Source organism: Equus przewalskii, chromosome 17 (genome assembly GCF_037783145.1).
Source record: "Equus przewalskii isolate Varuska chromosome 17, EquPr2, whole genome shotgun sequence".
NCBI classification, from domain to species: domain Eukaryota; kingdom Metazoa; phylum Chordata; class Mammalia; order Perissodactyla; family Equidae; genus Equus; species Equus przewalskii.
This window is the reverse complement of record NC_091847.1, coordinates 68,358,067-68,383,998: the sequence shown is the minus strand read 5'-3', so window position 1 is coordinate 68,383,998 and position 25,932 is coordinate 68,358,067. Positions and strand designations below refer to the sequence as shown.

The following is a 25,932-nucleotide window of genomic DNA, read 5'->3' as shown; positions in this document are numbered from 1 at the left end:
AATATTAACTCTTTAAATCCCTTAGCAACATGAGATAAGTTATTATCCCCACTTAAAGATGCTGGACTAAAACATAGATAGTTAAGTACACAGCAAAGCTCAGGTTTTAATACAGATAGTCTTGTCCTGAATCCATGCTCTTAATCAATTTACCCCATAGAATAAAATATCTCCTTTAAAGTATAATGGAAGGTAATAATAATTCAAGGGCCAAAATCTAGAATGTCATGAATTTAGTTTTATAATCTCTTTCCATACCCTTAACAATTCAACAAACATAAATTTAAAATTCACTACATGCATGACACTACACTAATTTCTCTTTATTTGGAAAACTGTGTGTGTGGGTGTAGGTGTGTGTGTTGGAGGTAGTCAAAACATAATTCAAATGAAATAATGTATCAGAAAATCAGTTTATGTTGCAAGTAAAATAGAGATTTATTTAGCATATATTATGACTACAAGACACATGCCAAATACTTTTGAGCATATAGTGTCATAAGCAGGCACTTTTTCTTCATTGGCACAATCTGCACTTCAGCTGAGAAGTGCAGTAACACATTAAATGTTAACAAATTAAATGTTAAATAACTATGAAAAAGTATACATTCTGTGTCACAATAATTTTTAACTAATGAATTTCTAAAGATGCTATAATTTCAAAATGAGAGAGATCATAGTTAATAGCAATGGAATGAGAATGATAATGAGGAAAATATTCACATTGGTAATAGTACCATTTTTATGTACCTTTTATAATTTACAGAGCATTTTCAAAACTATTTATAAATTTATATAGTTATGCATTTACATACAAATTTATATATTTATGTATTTATATACAAATTTATATATTTATAAATTTATTTGGCAGATTTATATATTTATTTGGTGATAGTTGGTGGCAAAATATATTCAGGAAAGTACATTGTCTAGTGTATAGTAGAGCTTCAATAAACTTGTATTGAATAATTTAAAGAAAGGGACTGAGCGAAGATATAAAAGTAAGAAAAGGCAAAGAGTATTTGCATGTCTGAGAGCACTGTTTTTCTATTGTAGTTGTATACAATGGCGGATTGTTTTCTCCTCTTCTCTACTTAATTCAATGAATATGTATGAGATGTCAACAGGCACAGGCAACTAGGCTTCATTCAAACTTTTTACTTTATTCATTTGCTATAGTGGTTGAAAAAAAATGCATTCAATATACAGTTTTAACTCAGAATGTGATATACGATTCTCTCCCTCTTCTCAGTCTTCCCTATTATTCTATCCAAATTTTCTTTATATTTTTTAATCAGAGAGATACATTTCTAACACAATAAAATAATTGATTAAAGTGTGGACATGTGTTTTTGTATATTTTTGTATTCACTTATTAAGGCAGATTCAGGAATTATATGGCCAGTCTTCTACAAGGAAACAAAACATATCTTATGATATAAACCATCAGATTAAAAATATCTTTATTGAAATATTACATAGACTAAAGGAAGGATATTTTAGAGTTATCAAACTGCATACACTTACACCAGGCGCTCAGAGAATTTTTTAAGGAAAGGTAACTTTTTAAAGATCATTTAGTCATGCCCTTATTTTCCATGAGAACTAACAGAAGCCCAGGAAGAGTAGATGATTTACTAATTTCTCATGGCTACTTAGCATTTAGAAAGCGGTTATCCTACTTCAGTGCCGAATTCTTTCCTCCAAAAAAGACATAGCACTCCTCCATTTTATGTGTCTTTACTTTAGAAAGTATTTTCTTGTTGAAATATTTATTATGGCTTTATCATATTTAAATTTCAACAACTGTTTTAAATAAATTAAAATACAAGTCTGGGTTATAACATATTATAAGATGAATCAGTAAACTCATGTGGATGACACATTTTGAGTACCATATTCCTCATTTGAGACAATCTTCCTAAACCGGTTGATTTAGGGTAGGAATGACTTGTATAATAAAAGATTTATTTAACAAACACATTTATATCCTTTACCTATGTTCTTCTAAACACTTTATAAATAATAATTTCTGTAATTTCATAATATCCTGTAAGGATTTATGGAGTTAGCATTTTATTGATGGGGATGCAAAGGCAGAGAAAAGATAAATAACTTGCCCTCGTTCCTACAGCTAGTAATTGGAGGAATCAAAGTTCTGTGTCTAAACCACTACTTTAAGTTGCACTTCTGAGCATTTACCTTAACATTTAAACTTTTCTAACCCCTATTTTGACAGCTCCCTCCACTCCTTGTTGCCAGGATTTTATAAAAAGCTACAAGATAAGAAGGTTTTCCAGAAAAATACTGTTTTTTAAGACAAAAGCATTTATTTTGCCAATGGTCATCGAAAACTGTGGCTGACACTCATAAAAAGTGAACTTTTTAACTTGCAAATATTAACGTAGTTAGTAGGTAAAGATATTTTGGGAGGAAATGGCAGCAATTACAAGGTGCATTTTAAAACATATGAGAATTAGACCTCTTTAGGATATAGTACCTATTTTGGGCTCATTTCACAATCCTCCCTTATATCATACCCCCGTGAATGAATGTTTGGATGGCCAAGTGGAAAATTTAGGGACAAATATGAATGCATAGAAATTTCTATTTTAGAGACTAAAAGTATAATCCCCAAAACAAAATTATTGCCACTTAAAGCTGTCAAAGTCATTTTGTTATTGACTGTTTGCTCTGCTTATAATAGTACAAAGACAAATGACTCAATATTAAGTGTTAGCTTTTGGTGTATTGAATTAATAATTCAGAGAAAGTGGCCGACGAGTGGCTGACAAATAAGGAGAAATAGTGCAGAAAGTGTTTCCTGATGAGCAGCTCTCCTAGTGTGTGCTGGTTGAGATTTAGAGGTTACCAGGAACCCTAAATCAATCGGCCATTTGACTATCGAGCATGTTCTGCCCGCTTTCTCCTTCACCCCCTTCTTTATTCCTTTTTATCCTCATCTAGGCAGAGAAGGGTGTCTTCATCTAGCACCACATAGACTTTATTTTGATGAGAGACAGTATAAGCAGGAGCAAGTTTTGTTTTTCTTGCAGACGCTCCATTCTGAAGGATTTAGTGTTAAACCCAGCCTTAAAAGAGCTGAAAGGCACAGTCACCAACCTGCTTGAAAGATAACCAAGTCGGAGGTCTCCGGGGCTTGGCCTCCATCAGACGAGGACTGCGAGGAAGGAGAGGACTGAGGCAGTGTGGGAGATAGAAACCAGAGGGAAGTCAAGGATTACAAGATATTCCAAATACCCATCTGAGCAGGTAGGTGCTACATTTGTCTGTATATTACACTTATCAGGTTTAGACAGTTTCATATTAATTATCTTCCTTCAACATAAAAAGAAATAAGCAATAAAACTCAATTTATGAAGCCAGCTGGGAAAACGCTGTCCCAATTTTATAGAAAAGTTCTGAAGATGAGGTGCTTAGGGATGTTAGCTCAAATATCCACTATATTTAATGGGAAAAAAGAAGGGGATGGGGCGAAAAATGGAATGGGTCTTACACTTTTCAAATCAAGTGGATGTTTAGTCTGTCTCTGAAAAAAACGTTCCAGGGGAATGCTATTTGTTTTCAGGAAAGAGACGTCACTAGGAAAACATTCAGCCTTAATAGCAACACCAACTCAGATAGTAATTCCATGGGACACAGTACTGCCCCAGTAACAACTTTATCATCTTTGAGGCTGCTGTTGGTATCAAAAATCTTAGAAGCGCCACTCTAGTTAACAGTGTATAACACAAAGGACATTTAGTAAATGCCGATTACGAGTTACATAGAAAAATTCAATTCCTATTCTTTCATGTTTTATTTATTATATATACAACATAGTATAATATTCTTCTGGGCATTCAGAATTTTATGTAATCATCTAAATTATACTCTCCAAATATACCCCATTAAACAAAATATAAAGACATTTTATTCTGATGAAGAAACCTAGAATATTTTCAGGCAGATTCAAACTGGTACTGTCATAAAGTGTGTGCCTGTGTATGTGGTCTGGTGGTGGGCATAAATGTATAATTATATGTTGTATACACATTCATTAATAACAACTTGTGGTCAGAATTTCCTGATAATAGTGTATTGAAAAATAACGGCAATCAACTTTTGGAGAAATTAATTACAGTAATCAATTCAATGTCACTGACATGGTTAATATTACATTCTGTTTTGGGGGAAAAAAGTATACTTTCTCACAACTGTGCAAAGAAAATGATACAAAAGTCCTTTTTCAGAGAGGAAAGATTAGTAATGATTCAGCTAGAAGAAACACAGTGTTAAAACTTTAGGGTCAAATATTGTGAGCATTGCCACAAAAGCCTTAGAAAAAAGGATAGAATTGTCAGTCAATTCCAAAACTGCAATTCATATTACACTGGGAAATATAATAAATTAGGCAAATGCAGTGCAAATAGAATTGCTGATAAGCACATTCCTAAAGTATATATAGGGTGATACAGATGTTAATTTAATTAGTTGTTTAAAGTCTGACAATTTCTCTCCCCAAATTCTGGCCTGTCAAAAGTTAACAATCATATTTCTTAATATAGCAAACTAGATATGACACTGAACAATTTTGAATGACACTGACTTTTCCATGGGAAAGATATGAAGCACGGCATTTGATTATTTATGTAAAATATGAAGGCATTGAAAGACATGAATGATGCATAATATGGAAAGACGACACAAATATAAAAATACTATTGGTGGAATAAGAACTTTAGAGAAATGTCACTAACTTGACCCAGTGGTAAATTTTATATGTCTGCAGGTTGACAAAATTTTAAAACAGGTGAAAAATCAAGCAGTATCTATTAAGTGTTTTCTGCATTATCCAAACAAAAGATCTGTGAGAAATAAAAGAGGCTTTTCAATTCCTGGTGCTAGCATATTCTTTCACTTCTTGTTTTCAGCTAATGCATGGGCTTTCCCACCTCTTTAATCACACTCATGCAACCATCAAGAAATATCAAGAAAGACAATTTCTTCAGCACACCAGATTCCCATCTATGCCCTCTCAAAGCAACTACGTTCCCCAGTGTGCTCGTTACTCTGATTTCTACTATCAAAAAGTGGTTTGCCTGTTTCAGCTTCATGTAAATAGGATCAAACTGCATGTATTGTTTTGAATCTGGATACTTTTGATGACATTGTGAGATTCATTCATGTTGTTAGATGTAAATATCTTTATTCACTTTGGTTTCTCTGTGTTATTCCATTGTATAAATGTACCACTTATACCAATTTACTGATCCATTTTACTACTTATTGGCATTTGGGCTTTGTCAATTTGGGGGTTCTTATGGATACTGCTGCTGTGAGAAAATTTGTACATGTCTTTTGGTAGACATATGTACATTTTTCGGGAGGTTTAAATCTAAGACTGAAATAATTGGTTCACTCATCAAGTTCACTATATTTTTTGTCTGCTATGTCTAATCTGCTGTTAATCTGTCATTGTATTTTCATCTGTCATTGTAGTTTTCACCTCTACTACTTTGATTTTGGCCTTTTTGTTTAAAATTGACTTCGACTTCTATGTCTACTTATCTTTTTGAACAGAAGGCATACAGCTATTATGATGCATTTAATGTCCTTGGTCTACTAATTTTAACATCCATATCAGCTCTGGGCTGTATTCGATTGATTTTTCTTTTCTTAAGGGTCGTATTTCCTCAGCCTTTGACTGACAAATGCCTAGTAATCTTTGATTGGGTATCTGACGTTGTGAATTACACCTTTTTGGTGAATATTTTTTATTCTTGAGCTTTACTTTGGACACACTGAAGTTACCTGAAAAATGTGATAATTTTGGGTCTTGCTTTTAAAATGTATTAGGTGGAACCAGAGAAGTTCTCAGTCTAGGGCTCATTATTTCACACACAATTAACCCAAGACTCATCTGAGGACTCTATGCAGTACCCCTTGAATTATTAGGTTTTTCAGTCTGGCTAGTAGGAACAGGCACTATACCCAGCTCTGTGTTACTACTGCATACTGTTCCTTCTAATTCTTTTACATGGTTCTTTCCCCAGCCCCAGGAAGTTTCTTTACATGCATGTGCTCACCAATCCCCTGCTAAATTGTTAAATTCTCAGGAGTAGGGAGGGGGTGAAGTTCTTCATATATTTCTGGTTGTCTTCTGTGCAGCTTTTTATCTGATTCACTTCTGGATATGCATACGAAAATAAGGTTGTACAATACAAACCCTTTTGCAATGTGCCTTTACAATATTGCATAGTATGTATGTTCCATAATTTATTTTAATTTTTCCCTATAAAAAATAATATCAAAGTGTTTCATTCTGTGAGTTTATTATTTAATACATTTTTTTAAGCAACAATGTATTAAATGAGCAAGGAAATAGAGGGTTTGAATAATCAACCAGCTCATCTAAATAGAAATGTACAGAATTTTGTATATAGCATTAAAATGTATACATACTTCTTATATCCATGAAAAATTTGCAAAAGCCAATCTGTTATTTGGCTATAAAAATTCTTATGAACTCTCAATAAAAATAGAAATGAACAACAAAAAATTTTCAAGAACACAATTTCAAAATTAGAGTATTGTCTACCAAATTACTTCTATAATAATGAGTACATCTAATCTAAAATTATAAATTAAAGATAAGGTTTCAGGGGCCAGCCCAGTGGTGTGGTGGTTAAGTGTGCATGTTCCACTTTGGTGGCCTGGGGCTCCCGGGTGCGGACATGGCACCACTTGGCAAGCCATGCTGTGGCAGGCGTCCCACATATAAAGTAGAGGAAGATGGGCATGGATATTAGCTCAGGGCCAGTCTGCCTCAGCAAAAAGAGGAGGATTGGCAGCAGATGTTAGCTCAGGGCTAATCTTCCTCCAAAAAAAAAAAGATAAGGTTTCATATCAAAACTTACCCTATAGTAATGGATGAGACTTATAATTGATATACTTTGTTTTATACTTGTTTATCAATGTATCCGAATGTGTTATCAGAAAAGAAGGAAATGTTTTAGCTAGATGTTTCTTTTGTGCAGATTACAGTAGTAAAAATATGTAAAAAAATCTAAAAGTTCAACAGTGGCAGACTGCTTAAACGGATCATTGTATATATTAACATTTAAAAAATGGACAATAAGGCAATCATCCAACTAATTTTTTTATCTAAATTTATTAACATGGAACAACTTTCACATCGTATTGATAGGTAGGTAAAAAAGATGTCAAATGTTCATACTACAGTCCCATTGTAAACAAGACTTCATGGAGGTTTCCATATGTATACATGTGTGTGCAAAGAAAGATAACTAGAAAAATGTTCACCAAACAATTAGCAAATTAATAGCTTACAAAGATAATGGGTATTTTATATTTTCCCTTTTATAATTTTGGATTGAATCTTTATAAAAGATATAAATCATTTTTATAATCAAAGAAAAAATAAAACTAGTTCAATTAAATAAATCTAAAATTTGTTTTCAGCAGGCATAAAATTCCCTAAAAACTATCTATATGTTATTAGTAAATTTATATATATAATATATATATACTTTTTTTTTTGCAGGGGAAGATTTGCCCTAAGCTAACATCTGTTGCCAATCTTCCTCCTTTTTTCTTCCTTTTTCCCCCTCAGAGCCCCAGTACACTGTTGTATACAGTTGTAAGTTCTTCTGGTTCTTCTAGAATCACTGCCACAGCATGGCAACTGACAGACCATTGGTGTGGTTCTGGGCCTGGGAACTGAACCCATGCCACTGAAGCAGAGCACACAGAATTTTAACCGCTAGGCCATCAGGGCTGGCTCATAAATTTATATTTTTAAATATATTTTGTTTAAATAATATTTTGCACATGTTGTTTTATAACTAGATTTATTCAGAATATTTGGGAGATTTCATAATTACCTTCCTTGATTAGTGATATCTAATACTTAAAAAAGATGTGCTAACGACGAAATATAAACACATTTTACCTTTTTATTTTCCCAAGTAAAAAATTTCTATTACTCTTAACTTTTTTATATCTGTGTTAGTCTGGATCTTGTTCAGGGCATATGTTAGCTCTGTGAGAAAGTGCCAGGATACAAAATTTCCTTGCAGCTATGCACAGGCTTGTTTCTAAAAGTCATAAGAAATCAAGATACATCTAAGCCAAAGCATCTATTTGCAGTTTTTATTTTATGTATTCTTATTCAATTGATTTATTGATTCAAACTTTTCAAAGAACGGATGAATACATAAAGAGCATCCAGTCTCCCTCCAATTCTTGGTGTTTAGACAACCAGTAATGATCCTCTTAGGAAGCTAGATCATAAACGTAGACAATTGGTGCACGCACATGCACAAACACATACATGTATACACATAATCTTTTCCTCATTTTTTACATATGTTTCTTATTTTGTATCTTGCTTTTTAAGTATCTATGTATTATTCATAATATTAGATCTTGGCATGTAAAGAGCCTTCAAATTATTTTTCTATTCAGAATATTTCATTGTAAGCGTGTATTATAATATATTTAACCTCAACCTTTTGGATTGATATTTAGACAGTTTCCACTAATTTGGTATCACAATCTTATAATAAACAACCTCGAACACACGTTTGTATTATACTTATATCTGTTTTACAAATGGGTTCAGAGTAGATATTTTAGTTTAAATTTAGAGCACATTGAGACATCCTAGAAAGGTGTCTACCACAAAAAAATTGTTTGTCCTGGTGCTAAACAATTACTTTTAGTTCTTAACAAAATGCATCTTCATAACATTCCCTAGAAAAGTATGTTTTCTGGAAGAGTGTGATGATTAGTTTATCAGATAACACAATACTTTCATACTTCTCAATGCAATCATTATTCAGTTCATCAGATTTAACTCAGAGCTTGAACTTTTAAGTGGGTAATTTCCATTTCTCATGCAAAGAAGTTAGTCTCATCTTGTGAAATATCTCCCGTGGAATATCTAAAAGATTACCCTGAAAATAAAAAGTTGATTTTTTTTTTATCTTCTAGAATCATTCATGAGTCTATTTTTCCACTCTTAATTTTTTCGTTCTCCATTATTAGGCCTGAGCCATTCTGAAACTTAATGAAATTAAAAATGCAATTTGATTGGACCAAAGAGTTCATCTTTTACACTGAAAAGTTTCAGTGACAGTAATGCACTAGTGACTGGGGATAATAGAGGCAAAAGGACCAGCTGTACAGCAGTGGGCTTAGCTTTTCCAAGTTTCTCCAAGTTTGAAGAAAGACTGCACATTTGGATGCCGATGACATAATGATGAATACAGATGTAGATTTTATTCTAGAAAAAAAGCTTTGAAAACATCTTATATATAGTATAAAAGCACCAAAATAGAGATATTTTTCTAACTTCTTGATGTATAATAATAATCAGAATATGGTTTGTGAATGTGTGCTCAGTCTAGAGATGTTCTTGAGTGTCAAGGACTCATTTTCCTCTGGCTCTTTAGGCAGAAACATTATTTCAACTTAGTGAAGTACCAAAGATTAGACAGTGATTGTTGTTCATGAAAATATATTTAATAGGTTTGGAAATAAGAATTTGATATTCTGCAAGGAACTCACACACCTTAAATTTCAACCATATAGAATACCTTTAAAAAAATTGTTAGAATGATTCAGTCATGGCTTTCTTTTGTTGCAAAAATATATGATATAAATTGGATTCTACCATGATAGGGGCATACTTTGTTTTAAGGTAACTGCATAAAAGAGTGCACAAATCTTGATTTAAATAAGAGGGATATTAATGAAGTGTGCCTGGAAGTGGTATTAAAATTTAATACCTATCACATAGTTTTCCTTTCACATCTAGCTATCTATGGGATTTTTTACTTGAAGTTACTTAAATCTTTTCAAGCCTCTTCTCTTAGTTAATCTATCTTATTATTTCATCAAAACATTATGAAATGGTACACTCTACTGTAAGTCCTTGATAATAGAATATTCGCAATTAAAAAATTCCAGTGGAAATTAAAATTCCACACTGAATTCTCTTGTCTTTGAACTGTCTCCTCCAACAATAAAAAATGCTTAAAAATTTTTTTTAACATCATCAACAGTTGACCAAATTTACTCAAAATGTTGAGTGAGGTTAGCCAAAACTAGTTCCTCGCAGTTTACAGCAGTGAGTATGACATTTTAAGAATGACATTCCCAAGACCACAGAAATTTTTTTTATATTTGCAAGGCTATCATATTCTATGCTACCTTTTCCCTTGTCCAATACATTCGGTATCATGAAACTATTGTAGCTAAGAGGTCCTCTGAAAAATAAACACACAAAGACCAAAACAATCATCATCATTCCGCTAGTGCATAGCAACACCTGCCAAATATGACACTGAAAAGTACAGGGCTCTATTTTGCTAGAATTAGGAAAGACCATGCAGTAATTGCACATACATTTCACTGTGTTATGCCAAAAAATAATGTAGCAATACTACCAGAAGTTGCCAATGTCAGTTTTGCATCTGATTGCTGCAAACCCTGACTTCTCAACCCTACCATTCCCTCTGATCCCCTTCAGCAGAAATCTGCATTTCTACTTTATATTTACAAGTTAATGGAATATTTTCCTCTTCCCACCCAATTGTCTTTTTAGCCAGTTATCCACATTCCAGACCACAACCCACTTATTCATCCAATCCTACCTGGACTTAGCCTCTAGCATTAACAGTCCCTGCCATTTGACCTTAACTGGTTTAATTTCTTGGAATTTAATTGACTCCATCATTTCTGGCTTTCAAAGTTTCCTCACTTTCCTGGTTTTCTTAACACTTCAGTCGTCTTTGCATGTTCTTCTTACGTTAAGTGTTATTAAAGTAACAGTATTCCTTGATATTTATTCTAGCCTCTCTTCTCCTTCACACTATAAATTCAATCACACGAGTTAATAAGCTTTTAGGGCTTTAATTATCAGCTATATGCTGTGGACTCACATGTCTTTATCTCCATACCAGCTTAACATGTTTGGGCTGCCTACTTTTCCTCTTCTCTTGAATGTTCCAGAAAAATTTCATATTCAACACGTTCAAAACTGGACTAATATTTTTCTCCCTAAAACAAGGTTATTTATCTCAAGCTTTATCCATTTTCCCAAGTCAGAAACCTGTGAATTAAGCCTCACTTTTCTTCATTTCTTTTAAACACTCATCAAGAACAAGTATCTCTTTAATAATCCACTTGTCTACATACTCATGGCTACCTCCTGTCATTTCTCTCTTGTACTCTTTAAAAGAAATCTAAATGATTGTATTTAATGTAACGATCATTGCTATTATATTATAAAACGATTCATATACTTTATTACTTTTTAATTTTTAACAGTTTTATTGAGATATTATTGTCATAAAAATTCCATATATTCGAGGCATACGATTTGATGTTTTGATATTTGTTTACACTGTTAAATGATCACTACAGTCAAGCTAATTAATATATCCATTACTTATACATGGTTATTATTGTGTGTGTGTTTGAGTAAAATATGAGAGGACTTAATTTAAAATCTACCCTCTTAGCAAATTATAAGTATATAATTCAGTATTAACAATTATCACCATGCTGTAAATTGGATCTCCAGAAATTATTAATCATGTGTAACTAAAAATGTTTACCCTTTGATCAACATCACCGCATTTTCTTCTCCCCCAGCCACTGGGAACCACCGTCACGCTCTACACTTCTACGAGTTTGACACTTTTAGAGCCCATATATAAGTGAGATCATGCAGTATTTCTCTTCTGTATCTGGCTTATTTCACTTAGCATAATGACCTCCAACTCCATCCATTTTGTCACAAATGGCAGGATCTCTTCCTTTTTAAAGCAGAATATATTCTAGTGTGTGTGTGTGTGTACATACACCATATTTTCTTTATTCATTCATCCATTGAAAGACATTTAGATTGTTCCCATATCTTAGCTATTGGGAATGATACTGCAATGAACATGGGAGTGCAGATACCTCTTTACTGTTCTGATTTCAATTTGTGTGGAAATATACCCAGTAGTGGGATTGATGGATCATATAGTAGTTCTATTTTTAATTTTTTGAGGAACTTACATAATGTTTTGAATATGGTTGTAATAATTTACATTCCCATCAGTAGTGTACAATGGTTCACTTTTCTCCATGTCCTCACAAACTCTGATCTTTTGTCCTTTTGATAATGGCCCTCTTATGTGAGATGATATCTCATTGTGGTTTTGATTTGCATTTCCTTAATGATTAGGGATGTTGAGCCCCTTTTCAAATACCTGCTAGTTTGAGTTTCTTCTTTCTAGAAGTATCTATTTAGCTATTTTGCTATTTGTCTATTTAGGTATTATGCCCATTTTTAATCGGGCTATTTGTATTTTTCATATTGTGTTTCATATTAGTCGCATGAGCTACATATTTCGGATTACTCCTTATCAGATATAAGATTTTCAAATATTTTTTCATGCTACATAGGTTGACATTTCATTCTGTTGATTGCTCCCTTTGCTGTGAAGAAACTTTTTAGTTTGATATAGTCCCACGTGCCCATTTTTGTGCTTGTTTCCTGTGCTTTTGGTGTCATATCCCAAAAAATTATTGCCAAGACCAATATAAAGAAGGCTTTTCCCTAAGTTTTCTTCTAGGAGTTTTATAGTTTCAAGTCTTACATTCAAGTCTTTAATCCATTTTGAGTTAACTTTTGAGCATGGTGTGAGATGGGGGCCCAATATCATTCTTTTGCATGTGGATATCCAGCTTTCCCAACACGATTTATTGAAGCGAGTATACTTTCCCCATGGTGTGTTCTAGGCACCCTTGTCAAAGATTACTTTACCATAAATGTATGGTTTATTTCTAGATTCTCTATACTGTTCCATTCTTCTATACGTTTGTTTTTATGCCAGTATCACACTGTTTTGATTACTATAGTTTTGTAATACAATTTGAAATCAGGAAATGTGATGCGTCCAGCTATGTTTATCTTGCCCAAGAATTCTTTGGCTATCCGGGAGTATTTTGTGGTTCCATATAAATTTTAAGATTGTTTTTTCTTTCTTTGAAAAATGTTATTGGGATTTTGATAGGGATTTCATTGAATTTGTAGATTGCTTTGGGCAGTATGGACATTTTAACAGTATTAATTTCTCCAGTTCATGAACACGAGATGTCTCTCAATTTAGTTGTGCTTCTTAAGTTTCTGTCACCAACGTTTTACAATTTTCACTGTACAAGTCTTTCACCTCTTTGGTTAAGTTAATTCTTAAGCATTTTCTTCTTCTTTTTTGCTAATGTACATGGGACTATTTTCTTAATTTCCATTGTGGATATTTCATTGAAATATTCAAATACAGAAATCCCATTAATTATTATATACTGATTTTGTATCCTTCAACTTTACTGAATTTATTAGTTCTATTGTTTTGTGGAGTCTTTAGAATTTTCTACATATATGATCATACCATCCATAAACAGAGATAATTCTACTTCTTCCCTTCAGATTTAGATTCCCTTTATTTACATTTCTTACTTGATTGCTCTAGTTAGCACTTCCAATACTATGCTAAAAAGCAGTGGTGAAAGTGGGCATCCACTTTTAGCTTTTAGCTTTTCCCTACTGATTATGATTTAAGGTGTGTGTTTTTCATAAATGGTCTTTATTATGTTGAGGTAAGTTCCTTCTATACCTATTTTATTGAGACTTTTTATCATGAAATGATGTTGAATTTGGTCAATGCTTTTTCTTCATTTATTGAGATGATCATATGGGTTTTTTCTTTCATTCTTTTAATGTGGTGTATCACATGGATTGATTTTCGTATGTTGAACCTCCTTGCATCCCAGGGATAATATAACTTGGTCTTGATGTATGATCCTTTGGACCTGCTGTTGAATTCAGTTTGCTAGGTTTTCTATTGAGGATTTGTGTATCTAGGTTCATCAGGCATATTGACCTGCAATTTTATTTTCCTATGTTGTCATTGACTCGCTTTGGAATCAGGGTGACACTGCACCATAAAAAGAGGTTTGGAATATTTCCTCTTCTATTTTATGGAAGAGCTTAAGAAGGGTTGGTATCAATTCTTCTTTGAATTTTTGTTAGAATTCACCCATGAAGTCATCTGGTCCTGGCTTTTTCTTACTTGCAAAGTTTTTGATTACTGATTGATTATTTCATTCTTGAAGCAGCTTGGACACAGCTTGCAGGAGTCAAGGTGACCAAAAAGGACCTTGTCCTCCAAATATCAGGTGTCTTTGTTCTGATCACTGATTGCTGCTTCTGATTATGCAGGTGCAGGTACAGAGGTGGGAAGCCACTGTTGAGAGCCTCTCCCCCTCTGACTGAAGGAACTTTCAGGGAAGTTAAAGGGCCAATGCCATTTACCCACCCCCCCCCCCCTTCATTTTTCTGTTTTTTCTTTTTGAGAGCCAGACATTTAAGAGTAGGACATCTAAAAACAACCACATATATGGGGTAATTTTAAAAGTCACCATAAAACTCCAAGCTCAGAAAGGTCCTCAGAAGATCTTAAGTATATACCTCAGGCTTATCACTGGATCTAGGGACACCCTACAACAATCTTTAAAAAAAAAAAACAGTAAACGTTGGGCAGAGGTGGAATCTGATCTTCAGAGTTATCACATTATGAAATTCAAATGCTCAGTTTCAACCAAAAAAATCACAAGATATACACAGAAATAGGAAAGTAGTGCCCATTTAAGGGAAAAAAAATAAGAGAAATTGTCCCCAAGAAAGGTCAGATTATGAACTTACGAGATGCATACTTAAAAGAGCTATATTAAAGATACTCAAAAGGATAAAAGAAGATGAGAAGAGAATCAGGAAAACAATGTATGAATAAAGTGGAAGTATTATAAACAGATATGACACATGAAAAGGAACCAAAAAGAAATTCTGGAGCTTAAAAATACAATACTGAAATTAAAAATTCACTTGAGGGATTCAAAAGCAAATTTGAGCAAGCAAAAGAAAGAATCAGTGAACTTGGGACAGTGAAGATAGGATAATTGAAATTATTAAGTCTAAGAAACAGAAGAAAAAGGATTGAAGCAAAGTGAACAGAGAGTAAGGTATCTCTGAGACACCATCAAGGGAAGCAACACTTGCATTGTGGGAGTCCCAGAAGGAGAAGAGTGGAAGGGGCAGAGAAATCATTTGAAAAAAAAATGGCCCCAATTTTGAAGTAAGAAATGAATATAAACATCCAAGAAGATCAACAAATCCCAAACATGATAAACTCAAAGAAATCCACACCAAGGCATATTATAATCCAACAGTGGAAAGACAAAGACAAAGACAAAGAAAAACATCTTAAAACCAGCAAAAGTATCTCATGATATACAAGGAATCCCATGTAAGATATTTAGCATATTTGTCATCAGAAACTTTGGAGATCAGAAAGCAATGGGTTAGTACACTCAAAGTGCTGAAGTAGAAACAAAAAAACTGTCAACCAAAAATCCTATATCTCGGAAACTCTCTTTCAAAAAGAAGGAGAAATTAAGATATTCTCAGATGAACAAAATCTTAGGGAGTTCATTATCACCAGAGCTGTCATGCAGGAAATGCTAAAGGGAGTCCTTCAGGTTGAAATGAAAGGATACTAACAGTAACTTAAAGCTGTACGAAGAAATAAAGATCTTTGATAAAGGTAAGTATATTGACAATTTAAAAAAACAGTATTTTAACATTGGTTTGTAACTTCACCTTTTGTTTTCTCCATAATTTAAGAAAATAATGCCTTAAAACAATTATTACTCTATGTTTTCAGTTACAAAATACATAAAGATGCAATTTTTGACATCAATAAGTGAAAGGAGGTGGGGATGGAACTATTCAGAAGCACAATTTTTTGTATATTATTGAAGTTAAGCCAGCATAAATTCAAATTAGTGTATTGTAATTTTAGGATGTTAAATGTAATCCCTATGGTAACCACAAAGAAAATAGCTATAGAATATACATAAAAGGAAATGAGAAGAGAACTAAAACATTCCAATGCAAAAACTCAATTAAATACAAAAGAAGGCAGTAATGCAGGAAGTAAGGGACAAAAACAATCTATAAGGATCACAAAAAACAAATAGCAAATTGAATGAAGTCACTCTTTATCAGTAATTACTTTAAATGTAAATGGTTTAAACTCTCCAATCAAAAGATAGGGATTGGAAGAATGCATAAAAAACAAGTTATATAACCATCTGCTATCTACAAGAGACTCACTTCAGATCCAAAGACACAAATAGGTTAAAAATGAAAAGATGGAGGGCCAGCCTGGTGGCATAGTGGTTAAGTTTGCACGCTCTGCTTCAGCAGCCCAGGGTTCGCAGGGTCAGACTGGGCACAGACCTACTCACTCCTTATCAAGCCATGCTGTGGCAGGCATCCCACCAATAAAGTAGAGGAAGATGGGCAGGGATGTTAGCTCAGGGCTAATCTTCCTCAAAAAAAAATAAAAGGCAAGAACTGAAAAGATATTCCATGCAAATAGTAACCAAAAGAGAGCAAGGGGAGCTGTACTAATAGCATGCAAAACAGACTTTAAATCAATAAAAGATTACAAAAGATAAAGAAGGGGATTATATACTAGTCAAAGGTTCAACACAGCAAGAACATATAAGAATTATAAACATTTACGTATCTAATAACAGACCATCAAAATATATGAAGCAAAAATTGACAGAATTGAAGGGAGAAGCAGGACATCTGTTCTCCAGGACAGATATGAAGAAGCTGGAACACTGAGCACTACTAGCGGGAATTTAAAATGGTGCAGCCACTATGGAAAATGGTATAGGAGTTACCTGAAAAGTTGAAAATAAAATTATTGTATTTTCCAGTAAGTCCACTTCTGGTTATATACCCCAAAGAAATGAAAGACAGGACATTATCAGATATTTGTACACCCATGTTTATAGCAACATTATTCATGATCGCCAAAAGTTGTAAGTAACCCAAGTGTCTATTGATGGATTAATGAACAAACAAAATGTGCATCAAATGGAATATTATTTAGCCTTAAAACGGGAGGAAATTCTGATACACGCTACAAGATGGATGAACCATGAAGACATTATGCTAAGGAAATAAGCCAGTCATTGAAGGACAAATACTATATGACTTCACTCTTATGAGGTACTTAGAGTAGTCAGATTCATAGAGACAGAAGGTAGAATAGTGGCTGCCAGTCGTTTGGGGCACAGGGGTAGAATGTTGTTTAATCGGTACAAGTTTCAGTTTTGAAAGTGGAAAAAAGTTCTGGAGATGGATGGTGGTGATAATTACACACAATGTGAATATGCTTACTGCTACTAAACTGTACACTTAAAAATAGTTAAAGAGTAAATTTTATGTTACATATATTTTGCCAAAATAAAAAATAAATTATTTTTAACTAACATTCACAAATAAATTTTCTTTAATTATTCTGAGCATTCTGTGTATTCAGATTTTTTAAATCAAATAATGACAATTTTATCCTCATTTCTAATACTGATATCATTGGTGACAAGCACTTCTAGGAAGAGCTGTAAACTCACTGGCAGATTTAATAAGAACATATATAATGTTTATCAATGGAGTTACAAAATATAAATTAAGCTTTATCATTGGGAAGATCCAATAAGAAAATGAATTTTAGTGTCAAGTTTTCTTCATACAAAGAATGTATAGAAATTCTATGTTTCTAAATTGCATTTCTATCCAAAAGAATGTATACTCAATGTTTCCTCTATTTAAGATATTGTAAAATCAGTAAAATCAAGTGTTAAATTGAAAAATGATTGTCATAAAATAAACATTTTAAATTATACAATGGTTTTTAAAGAATGCATCTGTGAGATAATAAGAAAATAAAACACCTCAAAATTGTAAAAGGACTTTGTGAACTGAAAAAAAATCATTCAAAGTAATATAGGGCTTCACAGTATTAAGAATATGAAAATACAGTCAAAGCTAACAAACTCTGCTTTTTCTATTAATATTTAAAACAGAAACAACATGCCATTATACTGCAACATATTAAACTGGTTCATAATGAAACAGAATTATCAATATTGGAAACCTAAATGCTTTCAATCAATACTACAGCTGTTTTTATTGATCCATATATCAATAAACATCCATTAAATGTGTTAAATGATTTTAATGATTTAAAATTTTCTTACACAGGTAACAAAATATGTGTAATAGTATTGATTTTTATTAGTATATTCCAAAAGCACAGATATAATGACAAAGATTTATTTTTACATTTTTGTTTCTCAGCTAAGCAAGAAAGGAAAGACAATTTTACTACTTGCAGACTAGGTCTTGAGTGATATCCCCCAGGGAAGGACATTCTCTATTACATATGAAAGTGTCGGTAATAAAATAGTTATATTCTCAATGTTTAACTATAACGTAGGCTAAAATAAGCACAAAACAGCAGAGAAATATGTTGTGTGGTATAAATATTCCACAAACAAATAGACAATCATCAAGAGAAACAATTATAGATGTTTGAAGTTTATGAAGTGAGGACTTTGAGCTCCTGAGTACCTCCGAGGCTCCTTTGACTCCTATCGGAGGAAACCAGCCTCCACTGCCTGAGGATCCCTTCACAATCTCAACTGAGGCAGCTGCCTTGCGAGGAATGCCTAGTCTCCTCAAGACCAGCTCGACTACAGTTTATTGCCTCTATTCCCTGACTGAGGATGAGAATACAGCATGCTCCAGTATGGGCTTCAGGGACTCCCTCATTGTCCCTGAGACCCTGCCAGGGCTCCACAGCTAAAAACTATTTTCATAACAATACTAACACCCTATTTGCCCTATTTGCTCTCATTTAATAAACTAGCCCAGAAGTTGGAATTGGCTCTATTTGTTTGCTTGGTTTATTGACTGAAACATGGACCCAGTAGTGATTTTCATTTAATAAGTTGTGATATTTGAATTTCTTTTGAATAATGTTGAAAAGAGGTTCTCAAAGTATGGTTCTCAGATCTGTCAGGTCCCGTAGTCTCTTTCAGGAGGCCTATCATATCCAACTGTTTTCAAAACAATCGGTAAAACAGTATTTTCCACTAGCTTGACATTTGCAATGATGGTGAAAAAGTGATGATAGGCGTACTGACTGAATGTTTGTGCCCCTCTAAAATTCATATGTTGAAATGCTAATTCCCAGTGTGATGGTCTTAGGAGGTGGGGTCACTGGGTGGGGCTTAGGCCAAGAGTGTGGAACCCTCATGAACGGGATTAGTGCCCTTAAAAAAGGGACTCCAGAGAGCTCTCTTCTTCTCCTCCCACCAGGAGAGGATACAAGGAGAAGTCAATTGTCTGCAACCTGAAAGAGGGCTCTCACCAGAGCCTGACCTTGCCGGCACCCTAATCTCACAGGCCCAGCCTCTAGAACTGTGAAAAATAAATTTCTCTTGTTTATAAGCCACCCAGTTTACAGTATTTTGTTACAGCAGCCTTAAGTGACGGAAACAGGTGGGTAAACTCGCTGGTACATTATCTAAATGAAGGCAGTGTCACCCCCTATGCTAGTAGACATTATATTTTTTCTCTCTACGCATCTCCAGAAAAAAAAAAGACAATTTCACTTAAGAATGTCCTTGCTAAAGTGATAAAAATATTAATTTTATTGAATCTTGACCACTGAATACACGTCTTTATAATATTCTGTGTAACAAAATGACAAGTATACACAAAACATTCCTGCTGCATATTGAAGTACAAGTATTTGAATTGTATGATGAACTATCAGCTATTTAACTTTGGGATACATATTTAAGTTTCCTTGTCAGTAAAGTGGGGATAAAGTAATATCTTTTTAATAAAATTGTTATGAGGATTAGGGTGAAAGAATGAATGTAAAGAAGACCTTGGGGCAGAACACAGCATATCTGCTCAAACAGGGTAAAAAGCAATAATGGCTATCATGTGTTGAGTGTTAATACATGCCTGATAGTGTTCTAAGTGCTTCACACCTATTGTCTCATTTTTGTAGTAGTAAAAAATCCTATAAGGGTAGATACTGTCATCAATCCTATTTTACAGAGGATGATGCTGTGGCAGAGAAGGGCTTGTGACCCAGGCATTCTTAATTGCCAAGCTCACTCACAGAAATTCCAAGTTATACTATTTCCCAGCATTATTATCCAAAACTCTTTTTGCTTTTTCTTTTTAAATTTTGTGCCATCCTAGGTGAGGAAGAATGTACCAACCTTTTATGCCAACTGAATCTATGAGTTGATGATACATTTTCAGTGTCTTACAAATTTTTAAGTGGTTTGATTTTGATGAAGTAAGATTTTTTCTCAGTCCAGCTCCAGTGGCCCCCAAATTAGTAATACAGTCACTTAGATACAATACATGAACTGATATCTTGTGTTTTCAGGTGTCTTTCTCCAATTCAGTGTCATATTGAATTGGAAAGCAGAAAAAACAAACAAAAAAAATTCCTCAGTGATTCTAAATTATCCTAAGAGACATAAATTATTTTAATATTTTAACTTCTATATACCAAATAACTGGGAATGATATTTTTACTTTATTGACCATGTTTTTTGTTCAATTTTTACTTCTTTTTTCTATTACTCCTTTTTGTTTCATAAATGTGAGGGTCTGACAGCCTCTCTGCTTTCCTATTCCTCTTAGAAAAACATTGTTGCTTTTTAAAATTTTATTTCTCATCACCTAAATTTATCATTGGTCTAGTCTTTTCTACACAACCTTTTTCAACATCAGCAATTAAATTTCTATTTTACTTACTAAATAATTCCATGCAATCACTTGTTTTTCTTCTCAAACCGGAAGCATCCACATACGTATTTCTTTCTCATTCATCTCTTTCAGTCATTGGACCACAAGTTTGACTGATTGTTATACACATTTAAAAGAAAAAAATTAGTGAGTCTTCTGAGACTCATATGTTTTACTTATGTCATTCTGTTATCCCTGTCAATGATAGTGATAGAAATTTTTTTTTATCAAGACCATGACGCATAATAAGAGCTCAAGAAATGTGAAGTATGACCATTAAGATGATAATTTTTTGACTAACATTTCACCTATCTATCACTATATACAAACCATCCTAAAAATGAGCGGTATAGAGGAAAACTATTTTATTGTGCTCACAGATTCTGTGAGTCAGGAAATTGAACAGGACATAGTGGGGATGCTTAATCTCTCCTCCATAAAGTCTGGGGCCTCAGCTGGGAAGACCTCAGCAGCTGGTGATGAGTGAGAGAGCTGGAGAATCGCATCACCTAAAGCCTTCTTCATTCACATCTGGTGCATGAACTAGGATGACTCAAAGGCAAGACTCAGCAAAGACTGCCTACAGGAGCACCAGTCTGCAACCTCTCTGGGTTATAGATTTACCTGGGGCATTTTATGGCAAGGTGGGTGGCTTGCAAGAGGGAGATCCCAAAAGAATTGTCCAGAGAGCAAGAATTCCAAGACAATCAGATAGAAAATATAAGGATTTCTATGCCCTAAATTTAGAATCCACATAGTGTCACTTCAACCTACACTATCAACACTAAACTATTATGGCTGTGTTTCTCAAAGATTCAATTAGAAAGCCTGCTAATACAGAGATTGCTAGGCCTTAATTGCACACTTACAAACCTGCTCAGATTTAATAGGAGAGTATATAGACACCAACTCTTGATGGAAGGAGAGTCAAAAAATTTGAGACCATGTTTGAAATTTGCCTCAAATAACTGCTTAATAATTATAACCTAATCATAATTAAATATTACCAATAACACTTAACATTTCATATTGGATTCTAGTGAAAAATTTGGATTCACTTAACTTTCCATAATCCATTTTTCTATTCAGTGAAATAAGTGGGAATAGGTAGCCTATACATCTAAACCCTTTCAATCTTTAAAATACTACTCTTTGTAATACAATTTAGAAGGAAAATTTTTTTCACAGTTATCAAAAATTCCACATGCTATTCATTTAATATGCTTTCTAAAAACTCAAGTCACAATTGTGCCTAACAAATAATATGTCTAATGAATATATACCATTGTTCCTTTTCTATCAGGTTTAGGGAAGCTGATTAGTCCCGCTACACTCCTTGAGAGTGAAATATTAAGCATATCTGATGATCAGACTTCTCCATTTTTCTGTTTCACCTTAGCTTTTTCACAACCATACCCATACATACATGAATACACACACACACACACACACACATACACCCACAAGACTACTATTTTAAAGATTTAATAACTTTCAAAATGTTCCTTGGAACAAAATATTCTGTTTTTTAAAGGACAACGTTATTGAATTTAGGTAAATTAAATGTCACCAAAATCAATTTTCCTTTGATGGCCAACTCTTAACCACAGCTTGAAATATCTGAAATTAGCTAAAGGTAAACTTCCCTTGATACATTATGTGAAGGTCACATTAAAGCAAAACACAGCCAGCCTTCTTTCCCTTTCACAATAAAAGCAATAGGTAATCACAATTCTCTTAATGCTGACAATTCAAATACTGTTTGACATGGTTCAAAATTTCTACTTGCAAATAAATAACTTGTGTCAAATAAGAGAATTATTTATGCCTAATAAATTTACCCCTAAAAGTGATTTTTCAATGCCTACCTTGCATTGATTTTTATCTTGAAGCCATATTTTAAAAAAAGGTTTTAGCTAAACAATATTTTTGCTACTTGTAAATGAAAAATAGAAATTTCAACAATATATATTCACATTATCATGAAATAATAAATATACTTTCTAAGGTTTTAAGTTAACCCCTGATGATGTATACACAAACTCAGCAAGATTTCCATGCATATGCAAAGTTCAAAAGTGCAACACCCAAAGGTCTGGCTCTAGGAAGATTAGGATCAATGCCCATACAAATATTTTCCAAGAGATTAAGTTCCCCATATAAAAACTTAAAGAAAATATTTTTTAAATGGCATTCTTTACTGAGAGCTACTCATATATTTTTAATCAATGAAAGTCCTACCAGAATGTTTTATAGAAGGCTACATATAAAAGTCAAAACATACTATTCTCTGATGTGAAGAACCCTATAAAATTAGAGCTAACATCAATTATATAAGTAATATTAAATCTGCATGGACTCTTACCACACTGATGCATTTTCTAGATATGTGGTCATTTCACTGTCACCTGCATACTTAAATATTAGAAAATATATATTAAAATTGCTGTTTAGAGGAATATTTGTCTATATATTAACTTACAATTATATGATTACATTTGTTTCATTTTCCTCTGCTGTTGTTCAAATATGTTTTCTCTATTTTAATTTTCATTAGCTTTATTATGGCAGTAGTTCTAAAACATTCACTGGGAGGGCCTGTTAATATGTAGGTTGCTCGGCCCTATCCCCAGAGTTTCTGAGTCAGTAGGACTGGGGTGGGGCCCAAGAATTTGTATTTCTAAGAAATTCACAAGTGATGCTGATGATGAAGGCCCTGGGACCAAACATTGAGAAGAGTTGTACTATGGTATGCTTTTTATTAATTGAAATGGCGTTCTCAGATGTTCTTGATTCTTTGAGTTGATATCTTTCAGCAGTTTTGACAAATTCTTTGCAACTATATTGTCAAATATTTCTTCTGCCGCATACTCTTACCTCTGCTTCTGAGACTCTTTAACTATATGTGTGGTGGAATTTTCATAGAACCTGTGTTCTATGTCTCTTCTGCCCTCCATTTTTTTTTTCTATTCTTTTCTCTCTTTGTATGTTATAATTTGCATGTTTTCTGTCGATCTGCTTCCATTTTATCATCTCGTGATCTCTTAGGTCAGATCTTTCCTTTAACCAATATTTTGAGTTCATAATTTGCAATGTTATTATTTTCCTGGTAAAAAATTTCACCTAATTTTTTAAATTCTAGTTATCTGCTGAAATTCTCCATCTCTTCAATTTTATCCTTATTTTCTCTACGTTTAAACATATTAACCATAGTTATTTCAAAACCCTTTTTAGCTAGCTTTAATACCTTCATCACACATGGTCTGTGACTATTGTGTGTGTGTATGTGTGTTTTCTTTTTTGTCTTCAGTCATATCTTTTGGTGTGCCTCCACCATAAGAGAGTGGGACAGAGTATCAGTTCTGTAGTAATCACGTCAAATATGTACAATCTGAATATAATCACGAGAAAACATCAGACTAAAGCACATAGTGAGGAATTCTACAAATTAAACGGCCTCCACCATTCACGTTGAGGTAATGAAACTGTTTCAGATTAATGAGACAAAGAAACACGATAATTAAAAGCAATGAATTACTTATGTAAATTTGAATCACTATGGCACATTCTCTAACAACACGTTGGATTTTGATTGTCATTTCATTCAATCTACAAATCCATCTTAATTAATTTTTGACATATTTGGCATATTGAGTTACCTCAGTAGAAAATATAGGATAGATATTTAGACATATTGTTTTCTGTGTGACTTCTCTAGTTTTTCTTAAGCCTCTTCTTCATATATTATATTTCTTTTATATCATGTTTATTCCAAAGTATTTTATGGTTTTTGTCGCTTTTATCTGTGTAATTCTATTTCCATTACAATTTCTACTTGAATATTACTGTGTATATGAAAGCTACTGATTTATTTTTTTATCTTCAAAATGGTCACACTTACTCTTTTCCTATTTTACTTTATAAAACCAAGTCCACAGGGAAACAAATAAGTAAAATTATTAATCTTTCTTTAGATCTCAATCTTTAAACTCAAATAAGTATCTGTTGTCATACATTTTACAGAGTGGTACATAAGAAACACTACAATATACCGAAATTCATAAATATCACACAGTACGTATGGAGTTTAAATAATTTTCATGTGTATAAATTGGAAGACAACATTGAGAGTAGAATATTAGTGGTAGAAAACTTACTCCTAAAATGTTTTTCTTCTTCATTTTTGCATCTGTGTTATGTAAAAGTTCTTAATTTTGTGAAGCAGATGCTTGAAGTGATTTTATTTTTCTTCTAATCAATTCTTTCACCCTCCTCTGTTCTAAATACTATTTGAACAGTTTATAAAATCTGTGGTTATATTCTGTTATTAACACAGAAACCACTTCATTGTAAACTTCTGTTCTCATATTTCTGAAAAAGCTACAAGCTCTCTCCTCCAAAGAAGCCTGAAACTCTGTCAATGCCTTATTGGAATGTGTGTGTGTGTGTGTGTGTGTGTAAACAAGAAATAGGACATATCTGGCACTAGGACATCTCTTCCCCAGTATTTTCAAGATTTACATTATGCCCTTCAATGTTAGAAGGCAGAAACAGGAAGAAGAAATAGGAGCAGGGATATTTATCATTTCTCACTCTGACTGCGTCTAGGGTTAATATCTACTGTGGCAGCTTATGTAGCTGTGAGATCCAGGGGTCTCCTCAAGGGGATTTAACAGGTTTGCTGAAGCAGTGCTCGGCTTTACTCTTCACCCTTCTTTTACAAAGTGGCAGCCAACTGGACCATTCTAAGAAGCATATTTCTTTGCTTAATAGCCATTCTCACAGCTCCCATCCCTTCTCATTCTTTGAATCTTTTTTCTAATCTCATTCTTGTTCAGTGGGAGCCAGAGGAGCCAATGATCACCTATTCAGCACCACCCAATAATTTCAGAGACCCAGGGTATGGTGCATTCCATTATCTTTATTCCCAGACACACTATATTATAATCTCTTCGTGAGATGTTATTATCAATTACTCCATCAACCACGCTATTTTCATAAAGCTTTAAATGGAAGTTTAGCACATGCAAACATGTTTTTTAGAAGATATTAGCCTTGCTCTCCCAATATCTCTTACTGAAGAATCAATCAGGAATGGCAGAGTAAGGACTTCCATGAATTATTAATTCATAAAAGCATTGAGAACAATG

General features: G+C 33.4%; 1 long non-coding RNA gene across 9 annotated transcripts in view; it reads left to right on the top strand.

Annotated features, from left to right (window-relative positions):
* Nucleotides 1-25,932, top strand: part of LOC103549915 (uncharacterized) — a 92,111-nt gene that overhangs the window by 31,253 nt on the left and 34,926 nt on the right. For 5 of the 9 annotated variants that reach the window (XR_011528839.1, XR_011528840.1, XR_011528842.1 and 2 more), the window contains one exon: nt 3,060-3,276. This is a non-coding gene — a long non-coding RNA (uncharacterized lncRNA). Of the gene's footprint in view, nt 1-3,059; nt 3,277-4,937; nt 7,492-25,932 lie in introns of those variants that run through there. The other 4 variants (XR_011528841.1, XR_011528844.1, XR_011528846.1 and 1 more) reach the window with 2 other exon arrangements.